This window comes from Ranitomeya imitator, chromosome 7, assembly GCF_032444005.1.
Source record: "Ranitomeya imitator isolate aRanImi1 chromosome 7, aRanImi1.pri, whole genome shotgun sequence".
In the NCBI taxonomy this organism is placed as follows: Eukaryota; Metazoa; Chordata; class Amphibia; order Anura; family Dendrobatidae; genus Ranitomeya; species Ranitomeya imitator.
Window position 1 is genome coordinate 136,544,274 of NC_091288.1, and position 20,141 is coordinate 136,564,414.

Below are 20,141 nucleotides of genomic sequence, written 5' to 3' on the forward strand. Positions count from 1 at the left end.
CAGAATTGCGATCTGCCCACATCTATTAACTAGTTAAATGCCGCTGTCAAACGCAGACAGCGGCATTTAACTACCGCTTCCGGCCGGGCGGTTGGAAATGACGTCATCGCCGACCCCCGTCACATGATCGGGGGTCGGCGATGCGTCAGGATGGTAACCATAGAGGTCCTAGAGACCTCTATGGTTACTGATCACCGGTGGCTGTGAGCGCCACCCTGTGGTCGGCGCTCACAGCACACCTCCATTTCTGCTACATAGCAGCGATCAGCAGATCGCCGCTATGTAGCAGAGGCGATCGAGTTGTGCCTGCTATTGAAGCATGGCAAAAGTAAAAAAAAAAAAAGTTAAAAAAAATTGCGAAAAAAATGAAAAATATAAAAGTTTAAATCACCCCCCTTTCGCCCCAATCAAAATAAATCAATAAAAAAAATCAAATCTCCACATATTTGGTATCGCCGCGCACAGAATCGCCCGATCAATTAAAAAAAAGCATTAACCTGATCGCTAAACGGCGTAGTGAGAAAAAAATTTGAAACGCCAGAATTACGTTTTTTAGGTCGCCGCGACATTGCATTAAAATGCAATAACGGGCGATCAAAAGAACATATCTGCACCAAAATGCTATCATTAAAAACGTCATCTCGGCCCTCAACTGACCCCAGATCACGAAAAATGGAGACGCTATGAGTATCGGAAAATGGCGCAAATTTTTTTTTTTTTAGCAAAGTTTGGAATTTTTTTTCATTACTTAGATAAAAAATAACCTAGTCATGTTAGGTGTCTATGAACTCGTAATGACCTGGAGAATCATAATGTCAGGTGAGTTTTAGCATTTAGTGAACCTAGCAAAAAAGCCAAACAAAAAACAAGTGTGGGATTGCACTTTTTTTGCAATTTCACCGCACTTGGAATTTTTTTCCCGTTTTCTAGTACACGACATGCTAAAACCAATGATGTCGTTCAAAAGTACAACTCGTCCCGCAAAAAATAAGCCCTCACATGGCCAAATTGACGGAAAAACAAAAAAAGTTATGGCTTTGGGAAGGAGGGGAGTGAAAAACGAACACGGAAAAACTAAAAATCCCAAGGTCATGAAGGGGTTAACTGTAATAGTCCTGGATACAGTTTAATTTATAATAATCATCTTTATTTTTATATAGTGCTAACATGTTCCGCAGCGCTTTACACACATTGCCATCATTGTCCCCATTGGGGCTCACAATCTAAATTCCCTATCAGTATGTCTTTGGAATGCAGGAGGAAACCGGAGAACCCGGAGGAAACCAACGGGGAGAATATACAAACTTCTTGCAGATGTTGTCCAAGGTGGTATTAGAACCCAGGACTCCAGCGCTGCAAGGCTGCAGTGCTAGCACTGATCCACAGTGCTGCCCATTTATCTTATGAGCCGTGACTGCTGTAAGAGCCGCGACACAGTGCTGCAGCTTTGCCACAAGGTACAAAAGGCAGTGATGACGTCCCTGGTAAACGAAAAGCAACAGACTTATGGGAACAGAATCTGTCTACTGGATGTTGATCAAGGCAACTAGTCTGATTGCCGAATGTGGAGTTGTGAAAGATTATTAATTATAACAATAATCTTTATATAGCGCCAACATATTCCGCAGCGCTTTACAGTTTAACAATTTCAAACACAACAGTCATAAGTAACAACGTTAACAAGACAATTATTAAAGCAAAATAAAATGACCCTGCTTGTGAGAGTTTACGATCTACAATGAGGTGGGGGAGATATAAAGCACAGGTGTGTATTTACAATGATGTACTTACAATGATGTTCCAGCCATCTTCAGGGTGTGGGGGATAGATGGAAGTAGTGAATGGGCTACACACACACACAAACATAAAATTACTTTGATTGAGGAACGTGATAGGCCGCTCTGAACAAATGTGTTTTGAGGGAGCGCCTAAAACTGTGCAAATTGTGGATGGTCATATCTTGGGGCAGAGCATTCCGAGGTGGAAGGATTCCTTCCTTCCACTTCATGGGATTTTCCGCTCCCAGGACAGTAGTATGTCCTTTTATAGGATGTACCAAAAAGATGTATGTCATCTTTTAAAGCTAATTATGAAAGAGACTTGCCTTTAGCAATCAAGGTAGAAGCTCACCTGAGAGATCTGTTCCAAACGAAGAAATGCTAATATACTAAGCAAATTCAAGCATCGCTGTTTGTTTGTCTAAGCCCTGTTGTAACGAATTAAGTAACAGAAGCTGGATCTGGGTCCAAAAACATGAGGACTCTATAACCAGAGTTGAGGCCCAAGACAAAAATGTGAAGTGGTAGGCCGACGATACAATGTGCGGCCACACAACAAGGCACCCGTCAGAAGGTCTAACCCAGTGGCCCACAGCCAGAGTCACAAAAGGCACCAAGCCCGACATACTAATGATACCCCATGAGGCACAGGGCATGAAGCACTATGATGCAATATGATGCAATAGGAAGCAGTATGAAGCAATATGAAACAATATGAAGCATATAGGAACTATGAAGCACTATAATGAATTATGATGCACAAAGTCACTATGAGTGCTATGATGCATATAGGAACAATGAAGCAATATGATGCGATATGATATACGAAGTCACTATGAAGCGATATGATGCATATAGGAACCATGAAGCAATATGATGCAATATGATGCACAAAGGCACTATGAAGCACTATGATGCATAGAGGCAGTATGATGCACAGAGGCACTCAATATGATGTATAGAGGCACTATGATGCAGTATAATGCACAGAGGCACTCAATATGATGCATATAGGCAGTATGATGCAAAGAGATGCACAGAGTGACTAGGCCATGCTTGAAGGTGCCAAACAAGAGACCAGCCTAAGGCCATGTTCACACTATGCGGTTTTTACTGCGGAACCGCAGCGATTTTGCCGCTGTTTTCCATGCAGGGTACAGTACAATGTTACCCTATGGAAAACAGAAACCGCAGTGCACATGATGCGGAAAAACCCGGAAAAAAACGCGCAGAATTGCTGCGGAAAAAAAGAAGGACCATGTCACTTCTTTGTGCAGAATCGCAGCGATTCTGCACCCATAGAAATGCATTGATCCGCTTACTTCCCGCATGGTGGGCACAGCAGTAATGCGGATAATGTGCGGGTTATACCCGGGGTGGAGGAGAGGAGAGTCTCCTCCAGGCCCCGGGAACCATATTTGTATTAAAAAAAAAAGAATTAAAATAAAAAATCATGTTATACTCACCCTCGGAAGTCTCAGCGCTGCACGCGGCCGTCCGGTCTCAGGTTTGCTATGCGACCAGGACCTTCGGTGACGTCGCGGTCACATGACCGTGACGTCACCGAAGGTCCTGGTCGCACAGCATCTTTGGAACCGGACCGCCGCCTGCAGCGACGAGGAGATCGGGACGTCAGAGGGTGAGTATATCATCATGATTTTATTATTTTTAACACTACTATTGATGCTGCATATTGCTGCATATGCAGCATCAATAGTAGGGGTAAATCCCGCAGCGGAACCCACAGCGGAACCCGCAGGACAAACCGCGATAAATCTGCAGGGATAACCGCAGCGGGTTTGCCCTGCAGATTTATCAAATCCGCTGCGGGAAAACCCGCGGGACAAAAAGGAACGTGTGACTGTGGCCTTACACTTTTAAGCAAATGATAAATCTATCAGAATTCCAGATAAATATCCACTCTGAATAGTACATCTCATTTGTCAGACTGACTCCATCCGAAGGAGCTAATTAATGAGCCGCAGCTGGAGGGCAGTCTTCATGGAGACAATGTGCCGAATTAACACCCTGTGTCCTCCTATGGATGGAGTAGTTAAGTTGCAAAGAAAACTGGTTTATTGAACCAAAAAATGGAAAACATGCTTCCAAAAAGTCACTCTGAAGCCCAATCATAAGGCTCTGTGCAGACAAGACATGCAACTAACTGAAGTCCAGTCATGAGATGTAGCCTGGACATATGGCCCTATCATAGCCTAGAGGTCCAATGCCTAGCTGCATATATGTGGAAACATGCCTCTGCACATGGGTTCCAGGTACAGCTTTGGCACAAAGGCATGAGACTAGAGTCAGCCCAGAGGTCTAGGCCATCAACGCAACATTCCACCATGCACTCAACTGTGCTGGCTCCATACCTGCTAGAAAACAGGGGGAGCTGGTAACGCCGAGAACCTACCGTGGAAGGAAGCGGTGTCCCGTAAGGAATGCTGCATTACTGCCAATGATTTCCTCTCCTTTGCCCCCTTCCGCGTTCCACCTTGGAACGTATGCCTATCTTATGTCCCGGCGCCCCGCTCTGACATCACCGGAAGCGCAACGGCCTTCTCCACCACACGACTTCTGGAAGTAACGGTGTTTTGCCGGCCGGCGTCCGAGCAGAGAGCCCCCCATCGGAAGGAAGCGGCTCTACTTAGGAGACCGTCCGCTTGACTGGTCTCTGGGGCTGAGGGACACCCCACCAGGGAGTTTCCACCCTGGGCTGCTTGACAGGGGGAAGGTTTGGACATGCCGCACGATCCCTGAGCCCATTGCACAGGCTGGCTGTTGGCTGAGTAACCTCTCATAGAGGAGTCGGCAATGGTCCGTCTGACCGAGGGAAGGCCGAGACCCCCAATCCCCGAGTCAGTCTGGTCCAGCAACTGATAGAGGAGGGACCTCTACCCAAGTGAGGTGTCGGCCACGGACCACTTGACAGGGGGAAGAGAAGGCCGTAGATGTCCACAGGCTATCTTCGCTCTAGGAGTAACTTATACAAAAGTTCCTGACAGAAAAAACACTGGCGGGTGGAGGTGGGAGGAGCCTTTTAACATCTCTGTGATCCTGTCCCGCTATAGGTCAAGGAAAGACAACCTCCATGGTGCTGTCCGGAGGGACGTAATGGAAAAGACAGATTAATGTTTGCAAATGAACACAGGAACAAAGACCTTAATTTTTGGAGCAATCCTGTGGTCTGATGAAACTAAAATTCAACTTTTTGGGCATAATGACCATCATTATGCTTGGAAGCTTAAGAACACCATCCCAACTGTGAAACATAGGGCTGGCAGCATCATGTGGAGTTGTTTCGCTGCAAGAGGGATTGGTGCACTTCACAAAATACCTGGCATCCTGAGAAAATAAATTTATGTGGAAATACTGAGGCAACATCTCAAGACATCAGCCCGGAAGTTAAAGCTTGGGCGGAATTGGGTCTTCCAAATGGAAAATGACCCGAAGCATATTATTATTATTATTTATTATTATTATTTACTGTTATAGCGCCATTTATTCCATGGGACTTTACATGAGAGGAGGGCTATACATAATAAAAACAAGTACAATAATCTTAAACAATACAAGTCATAACTGGTACAGGAGGAGTGAGGGACCCTGCCCGCGAGGGCTCACAATCTACAATGGATGGGTGAGAATACAGTAGGTGAGGCTAGAGCTGGTCATGCAGCGGTTTGGTCGATCGGTGGTTACTGCAGGTTGTAGGCTTGTCAGAAGAGGTGGGTCTTCAGATTCTTTTTGAAGGTTTCGATGGTAGGCGAGAGTCTGATGTGTTGTGGTAGAGGGTTCCAGAGTAGGGGCGATACGCGAGAGAAATCTTGTATACGATTTTGGGAAGAGGAGATAATAGGGGAGTAGAGAAGGAGATCTTGTGAGGATCGGAGGTTGCGTGTAGGTAAGTACCGGGAGACAAGGTCACAGATGTATGGAGGAGACAGGTTGTGGATGGCTTTGTACGTCATGGTTAAGGTTTTGTACTGGAGTCTCTGGGCAATGGGGAGCCAGTGAAGGGATTGACAGAGGGGAGAGGCCGGGGAATAGCGGGGGGACAGGTGGATTAGTCGGGCAGCAGAGTTTAGAATAGATTGGAGGGGTGCGAGAGTGTTAGAGGGGAGGCCACAGAGCAGGAGGTTGCAGTAGTCAAGGCGAGAGATGATGAGGACATGGACTAGGGTTTTTGCAGATTCTTGGTTGAGGAATGAACGGATTCGTGAAATATTTTTGAGTTGAAGTCGGCAGGAAGTGGAAAGGGCTTGGATATGTGGTTTGAAGGAGAGATCAGCGTCAAGGATTACCCCGAGGCAGCGAGCTTGTGGGACTGAGGAGAGTGGGCAGCCATTTACTGTAAAGGATAGGTTCGTTGGTGGGGGGGTTACACGAGATGGGGGAAAAATGATGAATTCTGTTTTGTCCATGTTAAGTTTGAGAAATCTAGTGGAGAAGAAGGATGAAATAGTGGACAGACATTGAGGGATTCTGGTTAGTAGGGGGGTGATATCTGGTCCAGAGATGTAGATCTGTGTGTCATCAGCATAGAGGTGATACTGAAAGCCATGAGATTCTATGAGCTGTCCCAGGCCAAAGGTGTAGATGGAGAAGAGCAGGGGCCCAAGGACTGAACCTTGTGGGACTCCGACAGATAGGGGGCGAGGTGAGGAGGTGGTGTGTGAGTGGGAGACGCTGAATGTCCGATCTGTTAGGTATCATGAGATCTAGGATAGGGCCAAGTCTGTGATGCCAAGGGATGAGCGGGTCTGTAATAATAGGGAATGGTCCACTGTGTCAAAGGCAGCCGACAGGTTGGCATACTGCCAAAATGGTAAAGTTGCTTAAAGGGACTCTGTCACCTGAATATGGAGGGAACAATTTTCAGCCATAGGGGCGGGGTTTTCGGGTGTTTGATTCACCCTTTCCTTACCCGCTGGCTGCAATATTCATTCTTGCATTGTGCAGGCGTGTACTACGGAGGACAGAGAATGAACTTCAATCCAATATTGCAGCCAGCATGCAGCCAGCGGGTAAGGAAAGGGTAAATTAAACACCTGAAAACCCCGCCCCTATGGCTGAAAATTGTTCCCTCCAAATTCAGGTGACAGAGTCCCTTAAAAGATAACAAAGTCAATGTTTTGGAGTGGCCATCACAAAGCCCTGATCTCAATCCTATTGAAAATTTATGGATAAAGCTGAAAAGGCAGGTGCGAGCAAGGCGACCTACAAACCTCGATCAGTTACTCCGGTTTTATCAGGGGGAAGCGCCCAAATTCCGACCCACTATTGTGGGAAGCTTGTGGAAGGATATCCCAAACGTTTGACCCAAGTCATTCAGTTTAAGGGTAATGGTACCAAATACTAATAAAATGTATGTAAACTTTTGACTTTGCAATAAGTAATAAAATTGCCTTAAGAATTTCTCTCTTTCTCTCGCTCTCATTATTCTGTGTAAGAGTCATGTCGGTCTGGTAGTCGGGGGCAGATATATCTCGCCCAGGTACTTGTCCTATGTGAATTAGGCCGCTCAGTATCTTCAGGATACCGATGGGTTAATAGGTGCAGGGATAAAGGAGGACCAGGTGGGGGTTTCCGCCCGTCCGCCTGGGGCACACAGATTGCCTGTCTGTGTGAGACGAACGTGAACGAGAGCTGGGCTCAAGGACTGTGTGACGTTAGCTGGGTGGGAGAAGCCCCCCAGTTGTTAAGTTAGCAACGTGTTGGTTTAGTTAGTGCCGGACATTTTTATGTTTTGTTTTTCTGTGTTGCTTTCACTTTAATAAATCTGACCTGAGGTCAGCCTACTCGGAAACCTGCTGTACGCCTCAGAATTCAATGCACAAACCACGTGACCTTTGACCCCAGCAAAGGCGATCCCGGAGTGTTTTGTCACATTGTGGTGGAGAATGCGGGCATAACGTGGCACAGGCGACAGTATGGAAGACGTGGTGAAAGCCCTAGTACAGTCCACTGCCGTGCAGCAGCAGGCCACTGCCGCACAGCACGAAGCTAATCGCTTGATGGCCGCACAGCTGAAGGAGTTAGTCGACATGACGGTTGCAGACCGCCAGCTTCTACAACAGGTGGCGCAGCGCCTGGTGAGCATGCCTGACGCGGACCCGGAAGCAGAGTCCAGAAGGATCCATGTGAGTCGATACTGGCAAAAGCTGACTGCAGAAGATGACGTCGAGGCATACCTGACAACGTTTGAGCAGACGGCCTTGAGGGAGAAGTGGCCGAAGGCACGATGGGCCGATTTGATTGCCCCGTTTCTCTCCGGCGAGGCCCAAAAAGCTTACCATGACTTGGACCCGGAAGACGCTCAGGACTTTGAGAAGCTGAAAGCTGAGGTTTTGGCCCGGCTGGGGGTGACGACGGCTGTCCGTGCACAGAGGGTACACCAGTGGACATACCAGCAAGATAAACCGCCGAGGTCCCAGATGTTCGACCTGATCTACTTGACAAAGAAATGGTTGCAACCCGAGGTACTGACAACACCAGAAATAATCCAGCGGGTTGTCCTGGACAAGTACCTGAGGGTACTACCACCAGCGCTGAGAAGGTGGGTAAGCCAAGGAAATCCCACGACCGCGGATCAACTTGTGGAGTTGGTCGAGCGTTATTCCGTGGCAGAAGGACTTCCCGACGAAACTGCTAGCACCCGGTCTGTGCCTCCTCCTCGTGGAACCGGTAAGACTGTTCCAGGTACTACGGGTGAAGGAAAAGCGCCTTAAACTGTGGGGGAGGAACACGGGACTGCACGCACTCCGAGACCGAGCATGTTGGACGGTGGTCTCAATAGGGGGCTTGTTAGGTGTTTCCGCTGCCATGAGAAGGGCCATGTTTCTGCGAACTGTCCTGTTACCACTGAACCCATGCAGTGCGACGTTACAGACTCTAAAAAATGCATGTCTTTGGTTACAGGGCTAGTGAGTGTGAATGCGGGTCAAAATGATACAGCGAAGCACCTGTGTGAATTATCTGTTGATGGGAAGAATGTTGTGGCATTACTAGCCTCTGGAAGTGTGCTGACTCTGGTGAAAGCCAGTCTGGTGGCACTTCCATCTGGTCCGTCTGACAAGTTTTCTGTAACGTGTGTGCATGGTGACACCCGCTCGTACCTAACAGCGGTTATATGGATTTCCACTCCCTATGGGTCAGTGCAACATAAGGTGGGACTCGTTCCCGCATTGTTACAGGATATAATCCTGGGCAGGGATTTTCCCCATTTCTGGCAGTTGTGGGAGAAACAGTTGCTCCTTCACGGTAGCTGTACCCGTGAATCTTCTCCCATGCCAACGGAAGGTCCCGAGCTCCTAGAGGAGGCCCCACAGGAAGACGTTGCTGGGGAGGTTATTAAATCTAACCTTCAGTACCCCTTCTCAGTTATGGTGGGGGAAACTGAGGAAACTGAGGAAACTCAGCGAGAGGCGGGGGCAGACAGCCATCCAGCACCCTGCCTGCCAGATTTGGGAGTCCAGTCGGATGACTTCCACAGCGAGCAAATGAAAGATCCTACCCTAACTCCGGCTAGTAAAAATGATAGATGGGGTACCCGTAGAACCTGACACAAGGCTGGCATAACTGTTATGAACAGGTAATTCAGAACCACAATGGACATTGAAGTTCAGAGCACACAAAGTGACCTGACAATTACCAAAAACAAAGGACGAGCTCTGAGACGTGGGAACTCTGCTGACCGCAATCCCTAATCCTAACACACCACACTAGAGGTAGCCGTGGATTGCGCCTAACGCTCCCTATGCAACTCGGCACAGCCTGAGAAACTAACTAGCCCTGAAGATAGAAAAATAAGCCTACCTTGCCTCAGAGAAATTCCCCAAAGGAAAAGGCAGCCCCCCACATATAATGACTGTGAGTAAGATGAAAATACAAACACAGAGATGAAATAGATTTAGCAAAGTGAGGCCCGACTTACTGAATAGACCGAGGATAGGAAAGATAGCTTTGCGGTCAACACAAAAACCTACAAACAACCACGCAGAGGGGCAAAAAGACCCTCCGCACCGACTAACGGTACGGAGGTGCTCCCTCTGCGTCTCAGAGCTTCCAGCAAGCAAGAAAAACCAATAAAGCAAGCTGGACAGAAAAAATAGCAAGCAAAAATAACACAAGCAAAACTTAGCTTATGCAGGATAGACAGGCCACAGGAACGATCCAGGAGGAAGCAAGACCAATACTAGAACGTTGACTGGAGGCCAGGATCAAAGCACCAGGTGGAGTTAAATAGAGCAGCACCTAACGACTTAACCTCATCACCTGAGGAAGGAAACTCAGAAGCCGCAGTACCACTCTCATCCACCAAAGGAAGCTCATAGACAGAACCAGCCGAAGTACCACTCTCGATCACAGGAGGGAGCTTGGCCACAGAATTCACAACAGTACCCCCCCCTTGAGGAGGGGTCACCGAACCCTCACCAGAGCCCCCAGGCCGACCAGGATGAGCCACATGAAAGGCACGAACCAGATCGGCAGCATGGACATCAGAGGCAAAGACCCAGGAATTATCTTCCTGGCCATAACCTTCCCATTTAACCAGATACTGGAGTTTCCGTCTCGAAACACGAGAATCCAAAATCTTCTCCACTATATACTCCAATTCCCCTTCAACCAAAACCGGAGCAGGAGGATCAATAGATGGAACCACAGGTGCCACGTATCTCCGCAACAATGACCTATGGAACACGTTATGGATGGAAAAAGAAGCTGGAAGAGTCAAACGAAAAGACACAGGATTAAGAACCTCAGAAATCCTATATGGACCAATGAAACGAGGCTTAAATTTAGGAGAGGAAACCTTCAAAGGAATATAACGAGATGACAACCAAACCAAATCCCCAACACGAAGTCGGGGACCCACACAGCGCCTGCGGTTAGCGAAACGTTGAGCCTTCTCCTGGGACAAAGTCAGATTGTCCACTACACGAGTCCAAATCTGCTGCAACCTATCCACCACAGTATCCACACCAGGACAGTCCGAAGACTCAACCTGCCCTGAAGAGAAACGAGGGTGGAACCCAGAATTGCAGAAAAACGGCGAAACCAAAGTAGCCGAGCTGGCCCGATTATTAAGGGCGAACTCAGCCAAAGGCAAAAAGGACACCCAATCATCCTGATCAGCAGAAACAAAACATCTCAGATATGTTTCCAAGGTCTGATTGGTTCGTTCAGTCTGGCCATTTGTCTGAGGATGGAAAGCCGAGGAAAAATACAAATCAATGCCCATCCTAGCACAAAAGGCTCGCCAAAACCTCGAAACAAACTGGGAACCTCTGTCAGAAACGATGTTCTCTGGAATGCCATGTAAACGAACCACATGCTGGAAAAACAATGGCACCAAATCAGAGGAGGAAGGCAATTTAGACAAGGGCACCAAATGGACCATCTTAGAGAAGCGATCACAAACCACCCAAATGACCGACATTCTTTGAGAGACGGGGAGATCCGAAATAAAATCCATAGAGATATGTGTCCAAGGCCTCTTCGGGACCGGCAAGGGCAAAAGCAACCCACTGGCACGAGAACAGCAGGGCTTAGCCCGAGCACAAATCCCACAGGACTGCACAAAAGAACGCACATCCCGCGACAGAGACGGCCACCAAAAGGATCTAGCCACCAAATCTCTGGTACCAAAGATTTCAGGATGACCAGCCAACACCGAACAATGAACCTCAGAGATAACTTTATTCGTCCACCTATCAGGGACAAACAGTTTCTCCGCTGGGCAACGGTCAGGTCTATTAGCCTGAAATTTTTGCAGCACCCGCCGCAAATCAGGGGAGATGGCAGACAAAATTACCCCCTCTTTGAGAATACCCGCCGGCTCAGACAAACCCGGAGAATCGGGCACAAAACTCCTAGACAGGGCATCCGCCTTCACATTTTTAGAGCCCGGAAGGTACGAAACCACAAAGTCAAAACGGGAGAAAAACAGCGACCAACGAGCCTGTCTAGGATTCAACCGTTTGGCAGACTCGAGATAAGTCAAGTTCTTGTGATCAGTCAAGACCACCACGCGATGCTTAGCTCCTTCAAGCCAATGACGCCACTCCTCGAATGCCCACTTCATGGCCAACAACTCTCGATTGCCAACATCATAATTTCGCTCAGCAGGCGAAAATTTCCTGGAAAAGAAGGCGCATGGTTTCATCACCGAGCAATCAGAACTGCTCTGCGACAAAACAGCCCCTGCTCCAATTTCGGAAGCATCAACCTCGACCTGGAACGGAAGCGAAACATCTGGTTGGCACAACACAGGGGCAGAAGGAAAACGACGCTTCAACTCCTGAAAAGCTTCCACAGCAGTAGAATACCAATTGACCACATCAGCACCCTTCTTGGTCAAATCAGTCAACGGTTTAGCAATGCTAGAAAAATTAGCGATGAAGCGACGATAAAAATTAGCAAAGCCCAGGAACTTCTGCAGACTCTTCAGAGATGTTGGCTGAGTCCAATCATAAATGGCCTGAACTTTAACAGGGTCCATCTCGATAGTAGAAGGAGAAAAAATGAACCCCAAAAATGAAATCTTCTGAACACCAAAGAGACACTTTGACCCCTTCACAAACAAAGAATTAGCACGCAGGACCTGGAACACCATTCTGACCTGCTTCACATGAGACTCCCAATCATCCGAGAAGACCAAAATATCATCCAAGTATACAATCAGGAATTTATCCAGGTACTCTCGGAAGATGTCATGCATAAAGGACTGAAACACTGATGGAGCATTAGAAAGTCCGAATGGCATAACCAGGTACTCAAAATGGCCTTCGGGCGTATTAAATGCTGTTTTCCATTCATCGCCCCGTTTAATACGCACAAGATTATACGCACCACAAAGATCTATCTTGGTGAACCAACTAGCCCCCTTAATCCGAGCAAACAAATCAGACAGCAGCGGCAAGGGGTACTGAAATTTGACCGTAATTTTATTTAGAAGGCGGTAATCAATACAAGGTCTCAGCGAACCATCCTTCTTGGCCACAAAAAAGAACCCTGCTCCCAATGGCGACGATGACGGGCGAATATGACCCTTCTCCAAAGACTCCTTCACGTAACTCCGCATAGCGGCGTGCTCAGGTACAGATAAATTAAACAGTCGATCCTTAAGGTACCGTCACACTTAGCGACGCTGCAGCGATACCGACAACGATCCGGATCGCTGCAGCGTCGCTGTTTGGTCGCTGGAGAGCTGTCACACAGACCGCTCTCCAGCGACCAACGATGCCGGTAACCAGGGTAAACATCGGGTAACTAAGCGCAGGGCCGCGCTTAGTAACCCGATGTTTACCCTGGTTACCATGCTAAAAGTAAAAAAAACAAACACTACATACTTACCTACAGCCGTCTGTCCTCCAGCGCTGTGCTCTGCACTCCTCCTGTACTGTCTGTGTGAGCACAGCGGCCGGAAAGCAGACCGGTGACGTCACCGCTCTGCTTTCCGGCTGACCGACGCTCACAGACAGTACAGGAGGAGAGCAGAGCACAGCGCTGGAGGACAGACGGCTGTAGGTAAGTATGTAGTGTTTGTTTTTTTACTTTTAGGATGGTAACCAGGGTAAACATCGGGTTACTAAGCGCGGCCCTGCGCTTAGTTACCTGATGTTTACCCTGGTTACCAGTGAAGACATCGCTGAATCGGTGTCACACACGCCGATTCAGCGATGTCTGCGGGGAGTCCAGCGACGAAATAAAGTTCTGGACTTTCTTCCCCGACCAGCGACAGCACAGCAGGGGCCTGATCGCTGCTGCCTGTCACACTGGACGATATCGCTAGCCAGGACGCTGCAACGTCACGGATCGCTAGCGATATCGTCTAGTGTGACGGTACCTTTAGGAAACTTACTACCAGGAATCAAATCGATAGCACAATCACAATCCCTATGCGGAGGTAGGGCATTGGACTTGGGCTCATCGAATACATCCCGGTAATCAGACAAGAACTCTGGGACCTCAGAAGGGGTGGATGATGAAATAGACAGAAATGGAACATCACCATGTACCCCCTGACAACCCCAGCTGGACACAGACATTGATTTCCAATCCAATACTGGGTTATGGACTTGTAGCCATGGCAACCCCAACACGACCACATCATGCAGATTATGCAACACCAGAAAGCGAATATCCTCCTGGTGCGCAGGAGCCATGCACATGGTCAGCTGGGTCCAATACTGAGGCTTATTCTTGGCCAAAGGCGTAGCATCAATTCCTCTCAATGGAATAGGACACTGCAAGGGCTCCAAGACAAACCCACAGCGCCTAGCAAACTCCAAGTCCATCAAATTCAGGGCAGCGCCTGAATCCACAAATGCCATGACAGAATAGGAAGACAAAGAGCAGATCAAAGTAACGGACAAAAGAAATTTCGACTGTACAGTACCAATGGTGGCAGACCTAGCGAACCGCTTAGTGCGCTTAGGACAATCGGAGATAGCATGAGTGGAATCACCACAGTAGAAACACAGCCCATTCTGACGTCTGTGTTCTTGCCTTTCAGCTCTGGTCAAAGTCCTATCGCACTGCATAGGCTCAGGTTCATGCTCAGATAATACCGCCAAATGGTGCACAGATTTACGCTCGCGCAAGCGTCGACCGATCTGAATGGCCAAAGACATAGACTCATTCAGACCAACAGGCATAGGAAATCCCACCATGACATCCTTAAGGGCTTCAGAGAGACCCTTTCTGAAAATAGCTGCCAGCGCACATTCATTCCATTGAGTGAGCACGGACCACTTTCTAAACTTCTGACAATAAATCTCTATCTCATCCTGACCCTGACACAGAGCCAGCAAATTTTTCTCTGCCTGATCCACTGAATTAGGTTCGTCGTACAGCAATCCGAGCGCCAGAAAAAACGCATCAATATTACATAATGCAGGATCTCCTGGCGCAAGGGAAAATGCCCAGTCCTGAGGGTCGCCACGTAATAAAGAAATAATGATCTTAACTTGTTGTACTGGGTCACCAGAGGAGCGGGGTTTCAAAGCCAGAAATAGTTTACAATTATTTTTAAAATTCAAAAACTTTGCTCTATCTCCAGAAAATAACTCAGGAATAGGAATCTTAGGTTCCAACATAGGATTCTGAACCACTAAATCTTGAATATTCTGTACATTTATAGCGAGATTATCCATCAAAGAGAACAGACCTTGAATGTCCATGTCCACACCTGTGTTCTGAACCACCCTGATGTAAAGGGGAAAAGAAAGACAGGACACAGTGCAAAGAAAAAAAAATGGTCTCAGAACTTCTCTTTTCCCTCTATTGAGAAGCATTAGTACTTTGGGCCTCCAGCACGGTTATGAACAGGTAATCAGAACCACAATGGACATTGAAGTTCAGAGCACACAAAGTGACCTGACAATTACCAAAAACAAAGGACGAGCTCTGAGACGTGGGAACTCTGCTGACCGCAATCCCTAATCCTAACACACCACACTAGAGGTAGCTGTGGATTGCGCCTAACGCTCCCTATGCAACTCGGCACAGCCTGAGAAACTAACTAGCCCTGAAGATAGAAAAATAAGCCTACCTTGCCTCAGAGAAATTCCCCAAAGGAAAAGGCAGCCCCCCACATATAATGACTGTGAGTAAGATGAAAATACAAACACAGAGATGAAATAGATTTAGCAAAGTGAGGCCCGACTTACTGAATAGACCGAGGATAGGAAAGATAGCTTTGCGGTCAACACAAAAACCTACAAACAACCACGCAGAGGGGCAAAAAGACCCTCCGCACCGACTAACGGTACGGAGGTGCTCCCTCTGCGTCTCAGAGCTTCCAGCAAGCAAGAAAAACCAATAAAGCAAGCTGGACAGAAAAAATAGCAAGCAAAAATAACACAAGCAAAACTTAGCTTATGCAGGATAGACAGGCCACAGGAACGATCCAGGAGGAAGCAAGACCAATACTAGAACATTGACTGGAGGCCAGGATCAAAGCACCAGGTGGAGTTAAATAGAGCAGCACCTAACGACTTAACCTCATCACCTGAGGAAGGAAACTCAGAAGCCGCAGTACCACTCTCATCCACCAAAGGAAGCTCATAGACAGAACCAGCCGAAGTACCACTCTCGACCACAGGAGGGAGCTTGGCCACAGAATTCACAACACATACCCGTAAATAGTACTTGAGAATGATTTGCTCTACCAGGTAGAGAAAAAAGGGGAAGACACTGTACAACGGTTAGTGGTACCAAAACCTTATAGGCGGAAGGTACTGGACCTGGCCCACGGACATATAATGGGGGGGACATCTGGGGGTACAGAAAACCACAGAAAGGATATCACATTGTTTTGTGTGGCCCGGTATACATAATGATGTGCGTAACTATTGTGAGTCCTGTCCAGAGTGCCAAATCTCTGCGCCTAAACCTCGGTTCTGTAGCCCTTTGGTACCCCTCCCTATCATTGAAGTCCCATTTGAGAGGATTGGGATGGATTTGGTCGGGCCCCTTCCCCAGTCCGCACATGGGCACCAACATATCCTCGTCATCGTGGACTATGCCACTCGTTACCCGGAAGCCATCCCTTTGCGTAACACAGCTACCAGGACGATTGCCAAGGAATTGGTACAAGTGTTTAGTCGGGTGGGAATTCCAAAACAGATACTCACTGACCAGGGGACTCCCTTTATGTCGAGGGTAATGAAGGAGCTCTGCCGACTCTTACAAATAGATCCGTTACGTACATCTGTCTATCACCCTCAAACAGATGGCCTGGTTGAGCGGTTCAACAAAACCTTAAAACAGATGCTCCGGAAGGCGATAGACAAAGATGGGAAGAACTGGGATTACTTGTTGCCCTATTTGCTGTTCGCCATTAGGGAAGTTCCCCAGTCTTCCACAGGCTTTTTGCCTTTCGAGTTGTTGTATGCCCGTCGTCCCCGTGGACTATTGGACGTCGCAAAAGAGACCTGGGAAGGACAAGTCACTCCCTTTAAAACGGTGATCGACCATGTAACACAAATGCAGGACCGTATTGCCGCTGTGATGCCCATTGTTAAGGACCATATGTTACAGGCCCAGGGAGCCCAGAGGCAAAGTTATGATAGAGGCGCTAAGGTCCGTACATTTGCATCCGGGGATAGGGTGTTGATCCTGATCCCTACGGTAGATAGCAAATTTCTGGCGAAATGGCAGGGCCCCTTTGAGATCATAGGTAGAGTTGGTGAAGTGAACTATAAAGTGTACCAGCCTGGTAAGAGAAAACCAGAACAGATTTATCATGTGAATCTGATAAAATCCTGGAAAGACCGCTCTGTCCTAACGGCGGATCTGCCCTGTCCGGTTTGCTCACCTACTGTACCGGAGGTGCAGACTGCCGAGACTCTCTCGGAACGACAAATCTGAGGTTAAGCAGTTTTTGTTACAGAACCGACAGTTTTTCTCGGAAAAGCCTGGCCGGACTAAGCTGGTGAAACATGAGATTGTCACAGAACCTGGTGTCACAGTTCATGTGAAGCCCTACCGGATCCCGGAAGCGCGCCGTAAATCCGTCTCCCGAGAAGTAATGGCAATGATGGACTTAGGAGTCATTGAGGAGTCGCACAGCGCCTGGTCCAGTCCAATTGTGTTGATACCTAAGCCGGATGGCTCCATACGGTTTTGTAATGACTTTAGGAAACTGAATGCGGTTTCTAAATTTGATGCGTACCCTATGCCCCGGGTCGATGAGTTAATCGACCGGCTTGGTAAAGCCCGATACATTACGACCCTGGATTTAACAAAGGGGTACTGGCAGATCCCTCTGGCGGAGGCGGCCAGAGAGAAGACGGCATTTGCTACACCGGAAGGTCTGTTCCAGTATGTCTACATGTCGTTTGGACTTCACAGAGCTCCAGCAACGTTCCAGAGATTGATGGATCGAGTCTTGAGGCCCCACAGGCAGTACGCTTCGGCCTACCTGGATGACATCGTAATTTACAGCATGGACTGGGAAACTCACCTCCAGAAGGTACAGGCGGTGGTTGATGACCTGCGAGACGCAGGCTTAACGGCGAACCCCAAGAAATGTCACATCGGGCTTGAAGAAGCCCGATATTTGGGCTACGTAATTGGCAGAGGAGTGGTTAAACCACAGCGACAAAATACAGGCAATTCAGGGCTGGCCGCAACCAGTGAACAAGAAACAAGTACAAGCTTTCCTGGGGATTGTCGGCTATTATCGCCGGTTCATACCCAATTTTGCAGCCATGGCTACCCCCTTGACGGATCTTACCAAAGGGAAGGGTTCCGTCATGGTAAAATGGACCTCAGCTGCTGAAGATTCCTTCCACAGCCTGAAACGGGCTTTGTGTTCTCAGCCCGTGCTAGTGACTCCTGATTTCAGCAGCGAGTTTGTGGTGCAAACTGATGCCTCTGATACTGGTGTCGGTGCTGTACTTTCACAGGTGAGGGACGGAGTGGAACACCCGGTCCTCTACCTCAGCCGGAAACTGAATGTACATGAGCAGAGGTATGCCGTGGTAGAAAAAGAGTGCCTAGCCATTAAATGGGCTCTCGACTCCCTCAAGTATTACCTGGCCGGTAGGAAGTTTAGGCTGGTCACGGACCATGCCCCTCTCAAGTGGATGCATCTCCACAAGGACCGTAATAGTCGGATAACCCGGTGGTTCCTTGCCCTGCAGGCGTACTCTTTCACGGTGGAGCACCGCCCCGGAGTGCAGATGGGGAACGCTGATGCCCTGTCCCGTGTGCACTGTTTCAAGAGTGCTCTTGCTCGACCGGAGCGGTCTGAGCAAAGGGGGGGGGGATATGTAAGAGTCATGTCGGTCTGGTAGTCGGGGGCAGATATATCTCGCCCAGGTACTTGTCCTATGTGAATTAGGCCGCTCAGTATCTTCAGGATACCGATGGGTTAATAGGTGCAGGGATAAAGGAGGACCAGATGGGGGTTTCCGCCCGTCCGCCTGGGGCACACAGATTGCCTGTCTGTGTGAGACGAACGTGAGCGAGAGCTGGGCTCAAGGACTGTGTGACGTTAGCTGGGTGGGAGAAGCCCCCCAGTTGTTAAGTTAGCAACGTGTTGGTTTAGTTAGTGCCGGACAGGCTAGGATTTATTTTTATGTTTTGTTTTTCTGTGTTGCTTTCACTTTAATAAATCTATTAAATGTAACTATGTAACTATGTGACCTGAGGTCAGCCTACTCGGAAACCTGCTGTACGCCTGCTGTACGCCTCAGAATTCAATGCACAAACCACGTGACCTTTGACCCCAGCAAAGGCGATCCCGGAGTGTTTTGTCACATCTGACAATTGTAAAATATTAATAATTAAGGTAATCCTAATTCACCTAAAACATGAAAGGTTTATTCTGATTTCATGTCAAATATTGAGAAAAACATGCATGTGTGTCTCTTTATATAGTGTATGAAATCTTCTGGCTTCAACTGTATATACACAAAACCCAAGATAGAATCTACCTGTTAAAATCCAAGGTATTTTGGGTCCCCAACGTTTTTTTTTTTTTTTTTTAAGGTAACCCCTAGCAATTTTTTGCGTCTGTGTTTTAGTTTTTTCCTCCCCAACTCCTAGCAGCCATAACTTAAGGCAGATTCCTTAGAACGGGGATGTTTGTAGTTTTGAATGCCACCGTTCATTTCACCATATCATAAACTAAAAACAGGAAAAACATTCCAAGTGTGGCAAAATAGTGAAAATTGGGTGATTAAACCAGAAACCGTGATTTGTCAATGGGGATTCATTGGGCATTATTTATAGACATTCTGGATCTTTTATATCTCTTATATAAAGGATACTAGAACCTTTATATGAGAGATCCAGGACGGTTATAAGCTTATTTATTTTGCTCATGATGGACCAGAAAACAGTGGACATAACCAACACACTGTAGCTTTATAAACAAGGATGGACTCGTCTGTTGTAAAAAGAAAAAAAAAAACAATGAAAATGATTTTCTTTACATTATAGTTAATGTCTCACGTAGGGTTTCCTTAAAATACACACTTTATTCATATTTGTCATCATTTATGGTCGAATATCAATATTTGCTTTCTGACCACGATTGGAAGGATCTGTTTTTTTTGTTTTTTTTAATTAATGGAGGGTATTTTATGTGTAATTTTTAAATGTAATTTATAATTCATCAAAATACATCAGTGCTGTGCTCAATGAGAGCGGTGTAAGTGAGAAGAGAGAAGTTAGAGGGGTATAGCTTCTCCAGAATCATCTGGTCTCTATGGCTTCTTCAAGTGAATTCCTTCGTTTACAGACACTTTGAAAGCCAATACTGAGCTTATTAGTGGATAACATTCTTCCACTGCCCCTGTAATCTAAGATTTAATACTACAGTATAATTTATTACAAAAATGCTCT

At 47.4% G+C, this 20,141-nt stretch overlaps 1 protein-coding gene across 1 annotated transcript in view; it reads right to left on the minus strand.

Moving 5' to 3' along the window:
- Positions 1–20,141, minus strand: part of VPS16 (VPS16 core subunit of CORVET and HOPS complexes) — a 412,925-nt gene that overhangs the window by 234,785 nt on the left and 157,999 nt on the right. The gene's annotated exons all lie outside the window — the stretch shown is intronic.